Source organism: Sturnus vulgaris, chromosome 8 (assembly GCF_052056855.1).
Source record: "Sturnus vulgaris isolate bStuVul1 chromosome 8, bStuVul1.hap1, whole genome shotgun sequence".
Taxonomy (NCBI): Eukaryota; Metazoa; Chordata; class Aves; order Passeriformes; family Sturnidae; genus Sturnus; species Sturnus vulgaris.
Genome location: NC_142250.1, coordinates 10,703,062 through 10,720,347, shown reverse-complemented (window position 1 = coordinate 10,720,347; position 17,286 = coordinate 10,703,062). Strand labels below are relative to the sequence as shown.

The 17,286-nt window shown below is 37.1% G+C and overlaps 1 protein-coding gene across 4 annotated transcripts in view; it reads left to right on the top strand.

The window, feature by feature from the left end:
• Positions 1-17,286, top strand: part of GRID1 (glutamate ionotropic receptor delta type subunit 1) — a 489,331-nt gene that overhangs the window by 395,696 nt on the left and 76,349 nt on the right. The window lies entirely within an intron of this gene.

Genomic DNA, 17,286 nt, shown 5'->3' with positions numbered 1-17,286 from the left:
CTGCAAAGGCTACCTTGAACATACTCAGGCAGAGGAGATGCTTCAAAAATACATGAAACTCTCAGTTGAACAGTGAAGTTCTGATTGGAGCCCATGCTATAAATAGTTTCTAAACTGCTCAGATGGTTGAAATGCAGACATTACCATGGTATGATCAATGGGTCCTACATTAAACAGAGCTGACCAAAGAGGAATTCACAAATAATTAAAATATATATGATTTCTTATTTTCATTTGGCCATTGGTTTCTGTGATTTGCTTTGATTTGTCTGAATTAGAGAAGTGTAAATGGAAAAACAAGCAAAGAACTTGTGTTTACATAATCATCTTTATCAGCTAAACATGAGATTCTTTCAGAGTCTAATTTGGCAAAAGGATTCTGGACATGAAGCCAAAGTTGTACAGTATCTATTAGAAATTCAACAGAAGGGAGACAAGTATTTGAAATGCATAAAGTTCCAGGAGATATAATTGAAAATTTTCTGTTGCCAAAAGTATGCCTCCGAACACTTCAGTTTGGCTCTTACATTGTGGTGATGAGGAAAGGCTACTTTTCAGTCCACTTTCATTTCTAGAAGATTGAAAATGAAGGAGTCTTAAGTTTCAAACACTGTGTGAATTATAAAAGATTATCATATTGTCTTAATTTTGGAAAAAGTGTGGCCTGTTTAATAAAACGAGGTTGGTTTAGGAGGTGTAGGAATCAATCCTGTTTCTCAGGGAGCAGTATGCTCCTTTTACATACACAAGTATGCAAAACAGAAGGATCTGGTGCCATGTGAGATGCTGTGGACTACCCCACTATTCCCAGCTGCCAGCCCAGAAAAGCCTGAGTGTGCTGTCAGTGCTATGTTATCCCTAGCACATGGATGTCATGGGACATTTAAGTTTGGTCCCATTTTGTAACAGAATTCCCAAGTGATTTTGCTTAAGTCACATAATTGCTTGATGCTTCAATATTTACCTTCCAGTAAACATTGGCATGAACATGAGAGAACACAGGTTTGAGCCTTAGAGGCAAACTGGGATGTGTGAGTGTACATTATTAGGTGTTTTCTAATGTGCATTTCAAATATGGTACTACAGATACAAATTCTCTCACTTTGGTATGTGCAGCTCACTGACCAAATTGACACATAATCCAAAGGTGTGAGGTGGAGATAACTAAAATATCACTCAAAAGCGACCACAAGGCAAAGAAATAGGTAAAATGACTAAATGGGAAAATTACTAAAATGGCTGCCCTGGTATACTGCTGATTGCTTTTGATCCCTAGTGTGCTACTTTGAGGTTGTGCTGCTAGGTGGTTAATATAGGAAGGCTCTTTGGGTGTTAAATGCAGAACACTACAGAGTTCCCAAAAATTGAAAGGGAATATAATTCTAAATGGGTAAAAAGCTAATGGCTGTGGAATACTGCTCTGAGCTAAAATGAAGTTCTGGAAATCATCCTTTCAGTCTAATATATAGAGAGAGTAAAAAGTCAGCAATATGCTACAGAAATTTGGAGAATTTGGAAGAGATGATAGCTCTTAGAACAAAATTACCATGTAACTATTGGAATTCAATTATTTAGGCAGCCTGACTTTTTATTATTGCAGCAAAAATATGTTACAGGTTTTAAAGGCTCATCCTTGTCTTATTTATATTACTTGAGTGAGAGACCAGTTTCTGATTTATTGTCAGTTGTTTCCATTTCAGCCTTTGGTCAGATTTAGCTGTGGAGGCACGTATTTTGGGTAGAAAATAGAGTCCTTTCTGCATGGTTTTATTTATAGATAAAGAGCATCTGTAGTTACTCATCCCTGTCCAGATCCTACAAGAAATCTTTGCAGTTGGATCAGTGGTAGGGTAGGGCAAAAGACTATAATGTTGAGTGTTGAACCTTAGAGGGAATCCAGTCAAAGGCTTTTAATTGGACTTCTAACACTCAGCATCCCTTACAAAGCTTCTTGGAGATCCTGGGAGGTTGTCCAAGTCAGTAACTCAAATCTGCAGAAATTTTCAGAGCTATTTTGCAGAGGCATCTTGACTCTCCAGTTGTCCTGAGATCTGGTCTTTCCACAGACCATTTTTCCTTCCTCTAGCTGTGATTTAGTTACCATTGCACCTAAATATATGTATTTCATTGCTCAGGGTAGCTTCTTTATTCCTTAAGTCACTTTGTCTTCTTTCTTACTCAAGTCTAACACTATGTGGTTTTGGTAAAGGCTCACAGAGGCTTTTGTGTATTTTGTGTGTTACTGTTTGTTTTTCCTTTGAGCACACTTTAGTGAAAGGGAAACTTCAGAAAATGCTCTAATTTCTTTGGTTTAAACATAATCTTTTAAACATACTCTTCTAAAAACATAATCGTTTAAAGAATTATAATTACCTAATTTTATATATGTGTCTCTATAATTTAAAATACTGTTGATTGTTATATTTAAATTATCCCTGATTATAAGTTTTTAGTTTTACTACAAATATCATTTTGTATTGTTGTCCCTCTCACATTTGTAGTGAAATTCATGCATGCTCATTTTAAAATCAACAAAAGGAAGATTGGTACATACCTTAAGGACTGGGTATGTCCCTTAAGGTATATCACCTTGTTTTACAGAAGGCTCAGGTAACTGCCTTCTATTCACTGTGTACATGTCAAAGTTTAGAAAGTGTCATGTATTCATGCTTAAAATAGAGATTTGTGTTGTGGCTTATTGGGGCATTTGAAAGTTGAAGATTGCTAGAGAAACTGAAAAGGCTTAAATGTCTCCTGCTTGACGATTACCACTATGATTTATGCTCCTAGTGTCTATAAACACCTTCAGAAATAGCAACCAGAGTATCTGTATATTGAAATAAATAAGAAAAATAAGTGAATGTAAAGTTAATGAGTTGATAAGGGAACAGAATATATCAAATAGGAAAAAGCAAAAATAAAGCTGATGTCCTACTTTCATAGTCCAATGGTTGTAGAAGGGGAAAGGAAGGCAGGACTACAGCAATTCATTCCTTAGTGACTGTCTGTATTATTAGCTCTTACTAATGACAGGCTTGATGGAACTTTCAGAACATCTGGGCTGCTTCATACTTCTTATGTTCCTGCACTTGGGTAGTTTCTACACAGTATGAGAGCTGGAGAATCCAGCTGTGAGGGCCAGCCTAAGGGAGCTGGAGCTCCAGGGTGGCTTTCCCAGCGAGTCACCAGGGCACTGTGAGCTCTCGAGGTGCAAACCTCTTTATTCTTATTTGAGCACATGTGCAGAAATCACTGTAACAGCTAGCACACCTTACAGGGATGTGATTAGGCTAAGTTAGACAATGCCTGTAAGGAGCTTTATGATAATCTTCATCTTTAGCAGGAAGATCTTCTTTAAGTGTGAAATGATGTGGGTATTCAGTTTACTTTATGACAGGGAACATGTTTTTTTCTAAAGCAATCTGCATTTCTTTCCCATGCTGGCTGTAATGAAGGCAGAATTAATGGTTTGCACACATTTTGTGTTTCATAAGAAGCATTCTGTGCAAAATGATGTTTATGATTGGTATGATTGGTTATTCATTTCTGTCAGTTGGTATTTTTTTTTTCAAAATTAGATTTTCTTGAAATATCATCAGCTTTGTAAACAGTTATAGTTGTTTCCTACAGCACTTCTGAGGCAGACTGCAGAAGTCACTGTAAGTAGTTTTTGTGATATGTTTCACAGTTGTTGAAACCACATTTTTGAATTCTGATACCATGGTTTAGTTGGGATTTTTACTTTTAGAAAATATCTCATTATTATCACAAGACAAGTCCTATGCTTCTTGTTCATTGCAAAAATGAATGGTATTTTTAGACATCTGCAGTATCAAGTACTTTCACCTCCAATAATATTGCCAAATCCCATCATATGCTGCTAAAAGTTATATTTACACCAAAAGAATTACGTGGTTCCTACCATAATTGAACCAGTTTTACTTACATGGAAAAATACATAACTTAATTGCCGTGGCTTTAGCTGCAAAACAGATTCCTGCCCCCTGCTTGAACACTTCATAAGCAGGCACTTGGATGTAGTATTTCAGTTTTAGCTGTTTGGCCAAGGTATCTTTCAGCAGAAATGTAAGACAGAACTTGTATCTACTTTTGATCAGTAAAATCCCTCTGTTACATTGCAAAGGGAAGAGTGAATAGTCCTCTCCCTCTAGGTAGAATGCACTTTCCACATATTTACATTTGGTTAAATTTTCTCTTTCTACCTGAGCTGACTGAGTGGTGGAATAATTTGTAAAAAGAGCATTGTGATTCATCCTATAACCACATTGTGTCAAACTGAAAAAAAAACGGAAGTATTTTACTCAAAATAATAAACTCCCTTAAATTTTTATTTCTGATTTTCTGTGCATGATGTGTATGAGGAATAAAAGTAAATGCATGCCTTGCATATTCCATAAGTTGAATTATTCATGGTGAAAAATACAGCTTAACATATAGGAAATGGCTATGATAAATTTTTAAATCATAGAAGAAACATAATAACCTTGAGCATCTTGGTTTGTTTTTTCCCTGAAATAAAGTGGGGTCGCTGCTTGCCCAATTTCTGCAAATTGGTCTTTTTTTTTTTTTTTTCTAATTGACATATACTTAATGTTGTGTATGCATTCATTGTAAAATTCTAGCGGAATTATTTCACTGAAGAGTGGATAAGCAATTTTAAAACATATTTTCTGTTGCAGGAATGTGATACATAGTTCTTTAAAAGTTGGTTTTTTTTTTTAATTCTAAATTATGTTTTTGGAAAGCATTGCCAATGGGACCTATGCTTGTGCATAAACTGTTATTTATATTTGCAAATTGTGCCAGTGTCAACACCAAGGAAAAGGGATGTCTTGCAAATTTGAGTTGGAATTTCTCCAAGCATAAGATTGTGCTGGTCTTCCCCTTTGGAAGACTGTTTCTATGACATTTTCACAGTGTGAAGCTTGAGGGTAGATTTTACAAAGCAGCCACATGTGAGGTAAGAGTGGGGCCAGGACAATTAGGGTGCTGGAGAAGTTTCCACAGCCACGTACACCACTACCTGTATGTTTAGAAATTCTGTTTAATTTCTAAGTCACATATTATATCATACCTATCAGGTTATAATGAATGGTGGTAAAACATTCTCCTTCTTTCACACATATGCTGTAGGGCATAAAATTTGGATAATAGGAGTACTAAAATCAGCCTTGTAAAAACAGTTGCATCTTTAATTATGGAGTTTTCACCAAAGCTCCTGTAATTTACTGATGAATCCTAGGAGGGTATTTCCTCCTAGGTATTCTAGTACAAGAAAAGCCCCTTTCTGTAGCTCAGTTCATGAAGAATCTGTGCTAAAGTGTGGACACCATGAAAAAAGAAGTATTTTCATACAGCAACAGGTCAAGTTTTATTGAGCTTAACAAAGAAAAAGTCTTTGGGAAAAAACTGCACAAATTATTTTTACCTTTTTGGAAATCCAAAAATGGAAATTATTTACAATTTTCTTTTTCATGGTATAAAGCTTGAACAAAGGCAACAAGCTCTCTACTCCAGAAAAGAGGAACAGTCTGTCTTTTTTAATTTCCTGCCCTGAGAAATATCTTTGATCCCTGACTGTTGTTTAAAATCTAGAACTTTTTGTTGAATGTTAGAATAACATTCATGACGTTTTTTAGTATAATGTCTGTTTAGCAAAACTGCTTTGAAAGAAAACTATAATAATAATGACAATAATAATGCCAGAATACTGTTATCTTAACTGTCAGATGGAATAGATGTCATCCTGGCTTTTATAAGGACATAAAGTAAGGAGATCTAACATCTCTTCATTTACAGCATGGTCTCAGTGTCAGGGACAGTTGCAAGGACTGTATATCGAGGGAGACCATGCACAGTGTCTTCTCTGCAGTATTTGAAAAATGTATTTAATTCTTCTAATGGTTGCTGCCTTGCATCATTTGATAAACTGCAAATACATTTAGGCCGAGCATAATTTATGAAGTAATTTATTTCAGCAGTAATATTAAAATCCAGGCTATTAAAATCTGGTGCCTGCCTGTGTGTATTGCTCTGATATATTCAATATGTCCAAAAGTGGATCGTGAAATATAGGTAGTTAATCTATTTGCTCATGCTTCTATCGTAGTTAAGAAGAATGAAAGAATTTTATGGTTTCTCTTTAGTCTTATTAAAATAAACAACATAAATAGAAGTTATCTAAATTTCCCCTTTTATTTATGTTTTTATTTTTGCCATTTCATGCCAGATTACACTACTGTATATGAATAAATATTTTCACATGCAGGTTTTCAAAAGAAAGGCTTAATGACAAGATTACTTTGTGTTCAGTCCAAATGTGGGACATGAGGAACTTCTGTATTACCAAGTGGCAGGAACTATCTGGCTTGCTTTGACTTGTTTCCTTAATTTAGTTATGCTTAAAAAACGAATAATGCTAATTCCTGAATTTATCTTTTTGGAAAGATACTTTCAAAAGGGCATCAGAGTTCTGATTAAGCTTCTTTGTCTTTATTGTCTAATTCACTGCAATTACAGTACTTGGCAAAGATTGCCTGCTGCTGTTCCAGTTCCTCACAGAACTACCTTTAAATTGAGGACCTCCTGTTTTCAACCAACACAGGAAACACTGAGTCTTACCTTAAAATAGGTACAATCTATAATCAGTGTGAGCCCGTGTCAAGGAAATAATTCCAAAATATGCCTGGTCCAGTACCACAATCTGTCTTGCAATAGGAGTGAATGAGTTTATGTATTTGGGTAAAGTACACAGATGACATGTAATGAAACTTGTTTTTTATTTTGAGACAACATCATTTTACTGGAATGAAGACAGGCTTACATAAAAACTGCAATGGCATATTCTTTCTGAACATGCTGTAGTATGTCTGTATTTTTAATATGTTAATGAGTGTGATGCACAAACATTTACTTAACTCAAACAGTATGTTTCCTATGAAAAGTTAAATTACAGACTCCCACAGACTTTACTGATGAGGCCTGAAGAACTTGAGAACATTGGGCTTTGTTGGAAAGCAGATGAAATGAGGAGTAGAGGAAAAACAGCAAATAATCCAGGGATTCTCTGTCATAGTGAACGTGTCAGGGAAATTGCCTGCTGTTCAACCAAAGCAGGTAGCCAGGTATACAGGTTTTCTTTTAGGAAAAGAAACAGCAAAAAAAGAGTTTAATCTGACACCAGTTATTTGCTTTTAATTTTCTTGTCAAGATCAGTTTCCTTGAATATGAGCAAAATGAGAAGAAAGAGAGCTTGCTTGCCTATTGAGAGGCAGTAAATTCCTCTCAATTGGAATACCACCAAAAGGTCCCAAAAGGATGTTTTACTTAGGACAACAATTACCCATGTTCTCACTGTGTCTTAAATTCTTGTGCTGTCTTCTGGTCCTGCCCTTTCTCCCACCATCACAGGACTTTGGGAAAAAATGGGGAGTCACATTCTTTCTCCTACATGCTGGGATACCGTGTCTGGGGTGGACAATGACATTTTGTGTTAGGTGGCTAAGGCACTGGTGATTCCACCAGCCTGTCGAGGGAATTGCTGGTTTCAGCAGGTTGCCCACAATATCTCCCTGCACTGTTCATTGTAAATTTTTCAAGTTTTCAAGTTATGCATTGGTAATATTTTCTTACATTGCTCCGAGAGAAGTGGGTATTAAAGTAAGTGAAATAACAAAATTTGGGGATGGTATCTGGCTCATACCAGTTATTGGGCATTTGTCTGGGCTGTTTTTAAGTAAGGATTGTTATCTAAGTACACATGAGGTTGGTGAAATTAAAAAACAAGTGTGCTTTTACAAAGCAGTCTAAAGCTTTCTAAATACTGTGGTTGGCCAGGGAGGTGACTAGTTCCTGCAGCCTTACCAGAAAGTACTCCTAGACAAGTATAACAATCAGCAATTGCTTACATGGGAGAAAAAAAAGCTAATATTTAGTAACTAGGAGCGTGGGTGATGTTTAACTCTATGACAACATTTCTGTTTGAGTAGTTCTACCACTTCTATAATTTTGTTAAAGTTTTATGTGCAATTTATTCTGCCATAGGATTAATAATACAGTAAGGCCCAAGTTTGCTTTGCAAGATTGCTGTCTGAGCCGTATTGAATCTAAACTGAGCTCATGCTCTCAAGATGCTGTTCAATACTAAACTACAAGGCCACTGTAGCTATTTACATTTCAGTAGCACCTGGAGGCTGTGGTTTTGCTATGCCAAGAGATGTCCAGGTAATTAAATGTATAATTATTGTGTAATATGTAAACCATGTGGTTGTGTGTTCAGAAATCTGCTACTGCTGTTTTGCCATTCTGACGGGAAAATCTTGTCATAATCTAAGTTTGGAGAACATTCAGTATGGGGACTTCTCTAGGGTGTTTGCCAAGACAGGGATAAATATTTCTCTGCATCAGGTGTAAGGTGTGACTTTCAGGTTAGGTATAGCAAACAGGGCTGCTCATGGCTCAAACTTGCAGAGAAAGCAGCTCCCTTCTGGAATAGAATCTGAAGCTGTGTCTGCTATTTTCTTTCTTTTCTCCTAAATTTTAAAATAATAGGAAGTATTTCATAGTAGGCTTTCCAAACTTTCTCAGTAATACTACAAGGTAATTGCACTAGAGAAACAAGTGTTATTACTGCATGACTTTTGGGTTTTCTTTCTAGGACAAGAGAGGACAAAAGAGAACACAAAACATTTACTTTATGAGCATGAGGGAAGTGCACTGAGATTTTGTTGTTATTTTTCATTAACTCTGATTGGTTTCTGAGTGTTCAGTGGAGGACTGTTCCTCGATAGACTCACTGACAGACCATTCAGCATTCAGGGCTTTCTTCTTTTTTTGAACACAAATAGGAACACAGTAACAGTGAAGCGAAAAACACAGATTTGCTGGCTGAGTTGGCTTAAAATGAAAAACCGAATCTGAATCTAGAGTACAGCCCACAGACTCTGCTACTCTAGTGTGGCTCTTATTACAGCACATTTCAGTTCCTTTCTTAATTGAAACAAAATGTCTAGTCCTGCTGGGATCTCAAGAAGGTCTCTTATGTCAGAGGCATGCTCTCTGGGTTTGCTTCTCTTCCTCTCATGCATCCCCCAGTTTCAGACCCGGCTGATGATTCTCACTTGTGTGTTGTGTTCTGTGCCCCATAAACGTCTCTCTGTTGAGGAGAGGAGCCACAATGCCCCCATTTTGGCAAGAAATCCAAGGTGACTCTGTATGCAGACTGACTCTGAAAGACTGGTACCCTCCTCTGCTGCCCAAGCACAGCTTTTTAATAGAACGCAACATATTGTCATACTTGAACTGAAAATTAAATAGATTCCATCCATTCTCCAAATCTATAAATATTTCCTTCCTGTTTCTATTTTGAATGATGGATGAATTGTTCAAAGATCTATAGCTAACTATGGTTTGATTTATTAGAAAAGTAAGGAAAAAACCATAAAATGCCTAGTGTTTAATCGGAGAAGAAGAAAGGGAGAAATTTTCATATATGTTTTCATTCTTTATGTAGTGTGTTTCTATATGTTTTTCCTACGGGTGGTATTACAAGACTTTATTATCAATTCTACTGTGTCAGACAGGACTTAACACCGATAACACTTTATCCATGATGACTCCTGTTGAATCTTTTTCATTATCCACATGCCATGCTCCTTTTCTATTTCTTCCACTCCCAAGTTGCAGTGCGAAACAGGCATTTGTTGTAGCCAGTAGAGAAGACCAAATGGGAAATATGGATTGAATGGTCTTTTTTTATTACATTCTTTTATTTTTCATTAAGGGTCAGATGTCATAAGGAAAGGAGCTCAGATTACACTAGATGGGCATTTTTCAGAACTAATCAAAATTTTAAGGCAATAAGTAGTTTTGCCTTTAAAACAATTATTGCAATTACAATAGTTTTTGTATAATTTACTATGATTTTTCAAGTTCATGATAGAGTTACAACTGTTTTAACAAGGCAAAAACACTGCAGGCAAAACACAGAATAGCTTGGATTGGAAGGGACTGTTCTTTCTCCTGTCACTCCATGAGGGTAAAAAGGTCCCCTTCAACTTTCTTGTAGCCACCTTTAGATAGTGGAAGGTGCTGTAAGATCTTCCTGAGGTCTTCTCTTGTCCAGGCTGCATAACCTCAGCTCTCTCCACCTGTCTTCCTAGGAGAGGTGCTCCAGCCCTCTGATCATCCTCTTGGCCTCCTCTGGACTAGCAGCAGCAAGTCCATATCCTTGTTTTAAGTTGGTGACCCCAGGGCTGGATCCTAGTATTATCACGAAACAAATTTTCTTGCTGAAAATACATCTTTGTTCTTTGCCAAGAACAGGTACAGTACAGCCTGTTCTTCATAATATACAGCACTCCAGAGAGGATCTTCACCTGCCTGCTGCTTCTGCTCTCTGCCAGATTATCTTTCTCTATTCTCACAGATTTTGAGCAAAATATTCCTTAAGAACCTGTACTCATTTTGCTTGTGTCTGTACAGGAGGATTTATGGTAGGTCTTTTGAGTATTGATACTGTATTTTGAAGATAAGCTGCTCTTTTTTTTTTTGGCAAAGAACTAGAGTTAGCAGGATCCCCTAGAAGGATAAGAAGAATTGGAGCAGCAAGGATCTCTTCAGCTTCCTTCCTCCTGTGTCTCCCAACTCAGCCTGGCACATTAAAAATCTCCATTGTTCCATGGCAGTTAGTCAGGCCGAAACAAAGATTAATTGTCCTTTCCTGTAGCTGAATTATCTTTCTAGATGTAGGTGGTATAAAAGAGGTACATCAATGTACCTTCTACCTCTCTGGCTGACTAGTAGTAGGTAGAGCCTGACTTTCTAGCTGAAGTGAGCAGTTTTAATTCTGATTTTGAAACACCACTCTAGGATATCTCTCTTCTGTAGCTCTGGCTTTCTTCAGTAGATATTTCATAGTCCAGTCCAGAAAGACAGTGCATGGGTTAATACTGCTCCATATCAGTGAGGAAAGGAAGGACTTTTTTCTCCTCCTTTCCATTGGAAGTAAACACATCTTAAACCAAAAGCTGTTTGTGTACAGCTGCGATCCTGCGATCATTGCTTCAGATCCTTCCCTGTTCCCTATGCTCCCTGTCATCAAAAATAAGCACTAACAATGTCTTCCAGCATAGAAATTGGGATGGCTGTTGGTTTGATCTGTCTTAGTTCCAGAATTTCTTTACCTTTCTGTTAGTATCTCAAAATCACAGAATCACAGAGTGAGCTGAGTTGGAAGGGACTTACAAGGATCATGAAGTCCAAGTCTTGGCCCTGCACAGGACCAGCCCCAAGATCACACCATGGGCCTGGGAGTGTTGTCCAAACACTTCTTGGTGCTGTGGCCACTGCCCTGGGGAGCCTGTTCAGTGCCCAACCACCCTCTGGGTAAAAAACCTTTTTCTGGTATCCAACCTAAGCCTTCCCCAACACAATTTCAGGCCATTCCTTCAGCTCCTGTCACTGTCACTGCAGAGGTCAGCCAGGCAGCAGCACAGTGCTCTGTGTGGAAGTACACCAGGAGCACAGGCTGTTAATTTGAGCAATCCCAGAAACTTGGGGATGCAGTGATTCATGAGGAAGGGACCTCCAGCTGGCCTGCAACTTAAGTAAACTGACAAAATCTGTTGATTTAAATACTCGTTTGATTGACAGCATCTCTGCTGAAATCCACTCCAGGAACTAGTTCTGTTGCCTTCCTGATGTATTTGTACTGAAGGATGTCTGGTCTTGGCTGTCTCAGACTTTTTTATGTCCCAGTGTGCTTGATTGTAAATCCAAATGGTCTCCCTATTTTTGTTGCTGTTAACCATTTGCATAAACATTCTGAATCTTTAAATTTTGGGCAGGTCTATAAAGCATGCAAACTCTTACAGATGTATACTGCATCTATAGATTTCACTGTCTCTTAATTTTTTCTGTGGCGTACTAGAATCTGATTTCCATGTCAGTTGCTTAAAAATATACAAATCAATAAAAAGCAATTCTTCTGGGAGCATTTTAAAGGACACATTTTTAGGATGGAAAAAGCACAGCTGTAGGATTCGTTATTTTACTTTTGTGTGCTCACTAATGCTGTCAAGAATTCAGTGTTGAGAAACAAGACATGCCCAGTGGAAATGCAAGGATATGAGAAAACCAAAAAGAATTTATGGATACTAGTCATCAATAAACCTGACAGACAATATCAGTGCTTCCTTTAGCTGATTACAAGCTAGAAATACAGCTGCGCTTTCCAGACTGTACATTATATTGTAGAACTTAATATTGCTGTGAGGAAGAGTTTTTTCTGTATTATCTCTGCATGGTGTTTTGCAGACAGTCCTGCAGTGTCCCTCACAGTTCTCTGGGCTGGTCCAGCTGCCTGGCTGGAGCACAGGCAGGGCTCAGTTCTCACCCATCCACTCTGCAGAGGATCTGAGCTCAGGCCAGGGTGACACCCCTGGTTACTGCACAGGGAGAGCAGCCTCACGTCTGCTCAGGGAGTGCAGAAAACTGGAAAGCTGGGGATATTTGGGATGCTTCAGCTGCCTCCAGTACAGGAAACTGGTATGTTCGTGTGTCACCTATCAGCTGATGAGGATTTGATAGATATTTTTAGACAATTCCCAGAAAAATGGCAACAGATTGTCTAGTATTAGTTTAGAATAAAAAATAGGGCAAATTTGGATATAAAGAAAACGCAGGCTAGCTTAGCGCCTGTGCAAATATTTATTTAAATCAGGTGTCATTTTTAAAAATAATATATTTATTTCATAGGCATAATAAATAGTTAATCTTCCAGGTCAATTTTTTTTCTTCATTTTCAGAAAGCTATGAAATCTTTTGGCCATCATTTTTATCTATGTGATTTTCAGTTTCAGGAACTAATTTCGTATAGGGAATTTTTTCTATGTGTAGATATACAAATATTACCTTCTTTCATGTAAATATAAGGCTTTAGTGTAAAAACCTAACTAAATTTTACCCCAGTTTCACCAATAACAAGCAATAATTCCTTCCACTGTAGATGGCAGGCAGTGAGTACAACCAGTGCAAGTGGGGGTTCTGTGTTCAGAAAGGCAGCACATGTAAGGTCATCCAGATAAACACACCAAACATACCAGCAGTCCTTTAGCTGGTTTTTCTCTGCCTGTTGCTTCTCTTTGCAATCATTCCAGACACCTTTGATTGGCTGTGCATCATTACCAGGCATCCATATGTCTCAGCTGAGAGTTTATTAAAACCAGGTATTTTCTATTCATGAATGTGTCTCTGATTCTAATTTACAAGGTCTCCTTTATTAAAGCTTTCTCTCACTTGGCATTTCTTTTAATTATCTGAGAGAAAAGGCACAAACTGTTTTTTCCTTTTAATTTTTCTTTTGCAAAGTCTGATATATTGAATTCTGGCTAGCTGGAATCCTAGCTAGCTGGACTTTGATGTCTTTCTTCCTGCTGCTGCCTTTTGTCTTCAGAGAAGCATGGTCTCCCTAAAGTTACCTTCATATGAAGACCTTTGTACATCTGCAGATCTTTATTTTTCCTTAGTAGAAAATGAGGCTCAAAAATGGGTTTTGAATGGATTTTTTAAATTCCCTCTTCCTCCAAATGTGGCATTGCTTCACTCTGTATCATTTAATGGCTTTTAATAAATATTTTCTGTTACTGTTTTGTAGTAATCTGCTTAAAAGAACCCAAACTTGTTTATTTGCAATGACAGATGATATGCTCTACCTGGACATCTCCCAACTAGATAATTTCTAATTCTCTTAATAGATGTGTTTGGAAGATAGTGATTTATATTGAATTATAGACTATCTTGAGTTCTAAGGGACCCACTTATATAATCTAAATGATTAATTAAATATAAGGGAACCAGGATATATGGAACCAAGTATATAGAAACCACATTACTTACAAAACAACTTCTAACTACATCAGTACTATATATTGCTTTTTTATTCATGTTTTGAAGGATTTGTCTGGAGAATGTGGGGTGGGGAGAAAGGACACCCAGGAAGAGCAGCTGCCTGGCTTCTTGTGAAAATTCGGTGCCTTTAAGGTGGCCGGAATCCTGTAATGAAGTGCAGATTGATTTGGATCTGATCACAGTCCGGTTCTATCCCTTTTCCAGCCTAGATCGTGTTTCCTTTAGGTGTATAATATTGGCCATGATCTCTTGTTCTTGTTTTCTGCTTGTATTACAGTGCAAATTAGCCCATTTATGCCTAGCTAGTTTCTTCTTGAAGTTTATTCTCAGTTGTGTTGTCTCTCTGAGTTTGAAGCAGATTCTTAGCTGTATTATTAATTTGTGATGCAAATTGACTTATATTGAGATAAATGTAAGCTGCTAGTTCCCATCCTCCTGAAAACTCCCTTGACTTTCCCCTTCCCCAACTATTGTGTACTTTGAAATGATTTACCTGTCATATCTCAAACTGTTGACATTGTGACTTTCTACTGCAAAAATTACTGAATACATGTGCAAAAAAATGATGAAGAGCCCTTTAGGAAAAAAAATCTTTATGAAAATCTGTATGCTACAGTGATTATGCCGATTGATAAAACTCTCAACTGCATGTGGTTCTTTTTTCTTCAAAACAAGAAAAAATAAAAATATTAAAATTTTCAGATGTGTTATAAACCTCTGATGTTTTTTGAAAGAAAATGGTAGACATCTACCTCAATAAGATTTTAAACAATCTTTCAACTTCAGTACTTTGTTAGATTATGCCCTCAGGAATCTATTCTTATTATAATTATGACCCAGAGGAAATATTCTTGAACAGTAAGATATTTCCATGCTAATAGCACAGTAGATGTAATACTGAATTCATGATTGTTTAAAAGCTTTCTGCCAGTATGAGGTAGAATGAACCAGCATCTTTGAAACAAGATACTAACTTTGGGTTGAATCAAGAACTGTAATAAAGGCAAAATAAATTCTAGGAAACATGAAAATTAGTAGGTTGAAGATGAAAAGAGTGAAATTATTAATAAGAGAGCTTTTTTCATTACACAACAATAGGTGCCATTTGTACTGTTGGGAGATTTGTGGTTAAAATCAAAGGATCTGTGTTCTCTCACTGCTGTTCTCTTGTCACCTTTTACTTCAATGGCAGTGAAAAGATGTCATGGGGTCAGTTTCATTACCAGAAAATGCAGTGTTTTGTTAATGCTCAGGGTGATTTGATCAATGTTATCAACACCACAGTCATAATAATTATTCTGTATTCTAGAATTCATATTGCACAAAGACTGCAGAGCAGTGGCACTTTCAAATTTGTGTGTGTCTTTTTCTCTATTTTTAATATGGAGAAAAGGGCATGAATTTCCTCTTCAGTTTTTCTACATGAGGTAAAATAGATGGTAGAGTAACCTATTTACTGACAAGAAATTTTCATGAGTTCATTTATCAGGACAAAGTTAGATATCTCAGAGACATGCTATTATTTTAATACAGACTACAGGCCTAAGTGTTTATCTTCAAACTTTGTACTAGAGGAATCCAAAGTGGAGTCATTATAGTGACCTCTTCTGGTCTTAAAATCAAGTTTAACATCTCCAAAATCTGGTAATGGAATTGTCTGTCACAGCTGGTCTCCCTCATGGGGAAAAAGCCCCATATTTTGGGTTTCAGTTGCCTCTGATTTACCTTGTTTGGGATTTTCAGCTCAGAATCAGGTTCAAACCTAGAAGTACATGGAAATACCCCTTAATATCCAAATGTATTTCTTTTTCTGATTTTTTTTCCTTACTAAATAGAAAACTTAATTTCAAAAATAGGCATTCTTTGTCCTAGTGTGACACTGGAAATACTTGGAATTTTCTTTTAGTAGATATATGTTTACATTTTTGTTTTTAATTCTGAATTTTGGAATCTGTTCAGTTCACTTTTTTCCTTTTCATTGTGACAGAAAAGTCTGAAACACAATAGTGACAGTGCCTAATATCTGGACATAAATAGTGAAAACAAAATGTGGGCTTGCTGACTTCTTCCTTTAGACTTGATCTATGTGTCTTAATTTCACATTGCAGAACACATATTTAATATCAAAATGCAGGAAGTGAAAAGCTGGTGCATTACCTTGGTGGTGTTTTATATCCTCTTCGACAATTTTGATTGTTTTGTGTATTTTGAGCTACAGTTATTTTTCTGTGTGTTGTATCTGCCCTGAATATCTTGCTTTGTAATACATGTAAAAGTGAGGTGGTGATATACCATTTATATGTGACTGTTCAGAAATTCAGAAACAACTTGCTTCACTACAGCAGTACAACAGAAGTTGATGTCCCTGATGAGATTTAATTCTGTCAGGGCTTCAGCTTTCCTAGCCTGATCCTGGCTGCTCAGACAATTTCTCTGTTCCCTCCCAGGTTCCCTGTCCTTCCTTCTGCCCCTCTGTGGGCATCCTTTTAATGGCTGAGTTTGTCCAGGAACTCCTCCATGCAGGCCTGCTGGTGTTTTTGCCTGGCTTCCTCTTTTTGGATGCATCACTCTTGAGCCTGGAGGAGGTGATCCTTGAATAGTAACCTTTTTTTTGGAACCCTCTTCTCTCCAAGACCTTAGCCCATGGCTCTGTACCAAGCAGATCCCTGAAGAGGCCAAAGTCTGCTCTCCTCAAGCCTGGGGCAGTGACTTTGCTGTGCACCCTTTTCTCTGTTCCAACACTTGAACATTCCACCACGTCATGGTCACTCCTTGGCCAAGGCTGCTCTGGAGCTTCACATTCCCCACTGGCCCCTCCTTTTTTGTGAGAACAAGATCTTAAATTGACTTGGGGAATAAGTAGAGAGCTTTTTGGGGGAAGATACAGAAGTGACTGGAAAGGGGAGAACAGAGTTGGAAAAAATTAAATTTGGAAAAGAGAGGATAAGTGGCAAATAATTGTATTTTTAACCAAAATATAATTTAATCTCATTGTTTGTAACTGTAATGACAGTTAATTGAAGCAGTATCTAAAAAACATTAACCTGGAAAAGAAAAAAAAAATATGCCAAGCATAGCAGTAATAATTACTGGAATAACCCTTTGATAGACAGGTCTAAAATTAAAGTTTGTCTTATTTATTTAGGTTGTAATAGAATGTTTGTCCCGTGTCTGTTATTAGAGATTAGAAGACATTATTGACTGTTCTTCCATAAGGAAACTGATAGCAGCAATCTCCTGCAAGGGGAAGTCAGACTCCTTTAAATCAGATTATTAACCTTGTCATATTTCTGCTGGTGTAGTGGGTAACACTGTTAGATGTTTGGATGCTTTTTCTATATTTAACATCTTTTAATG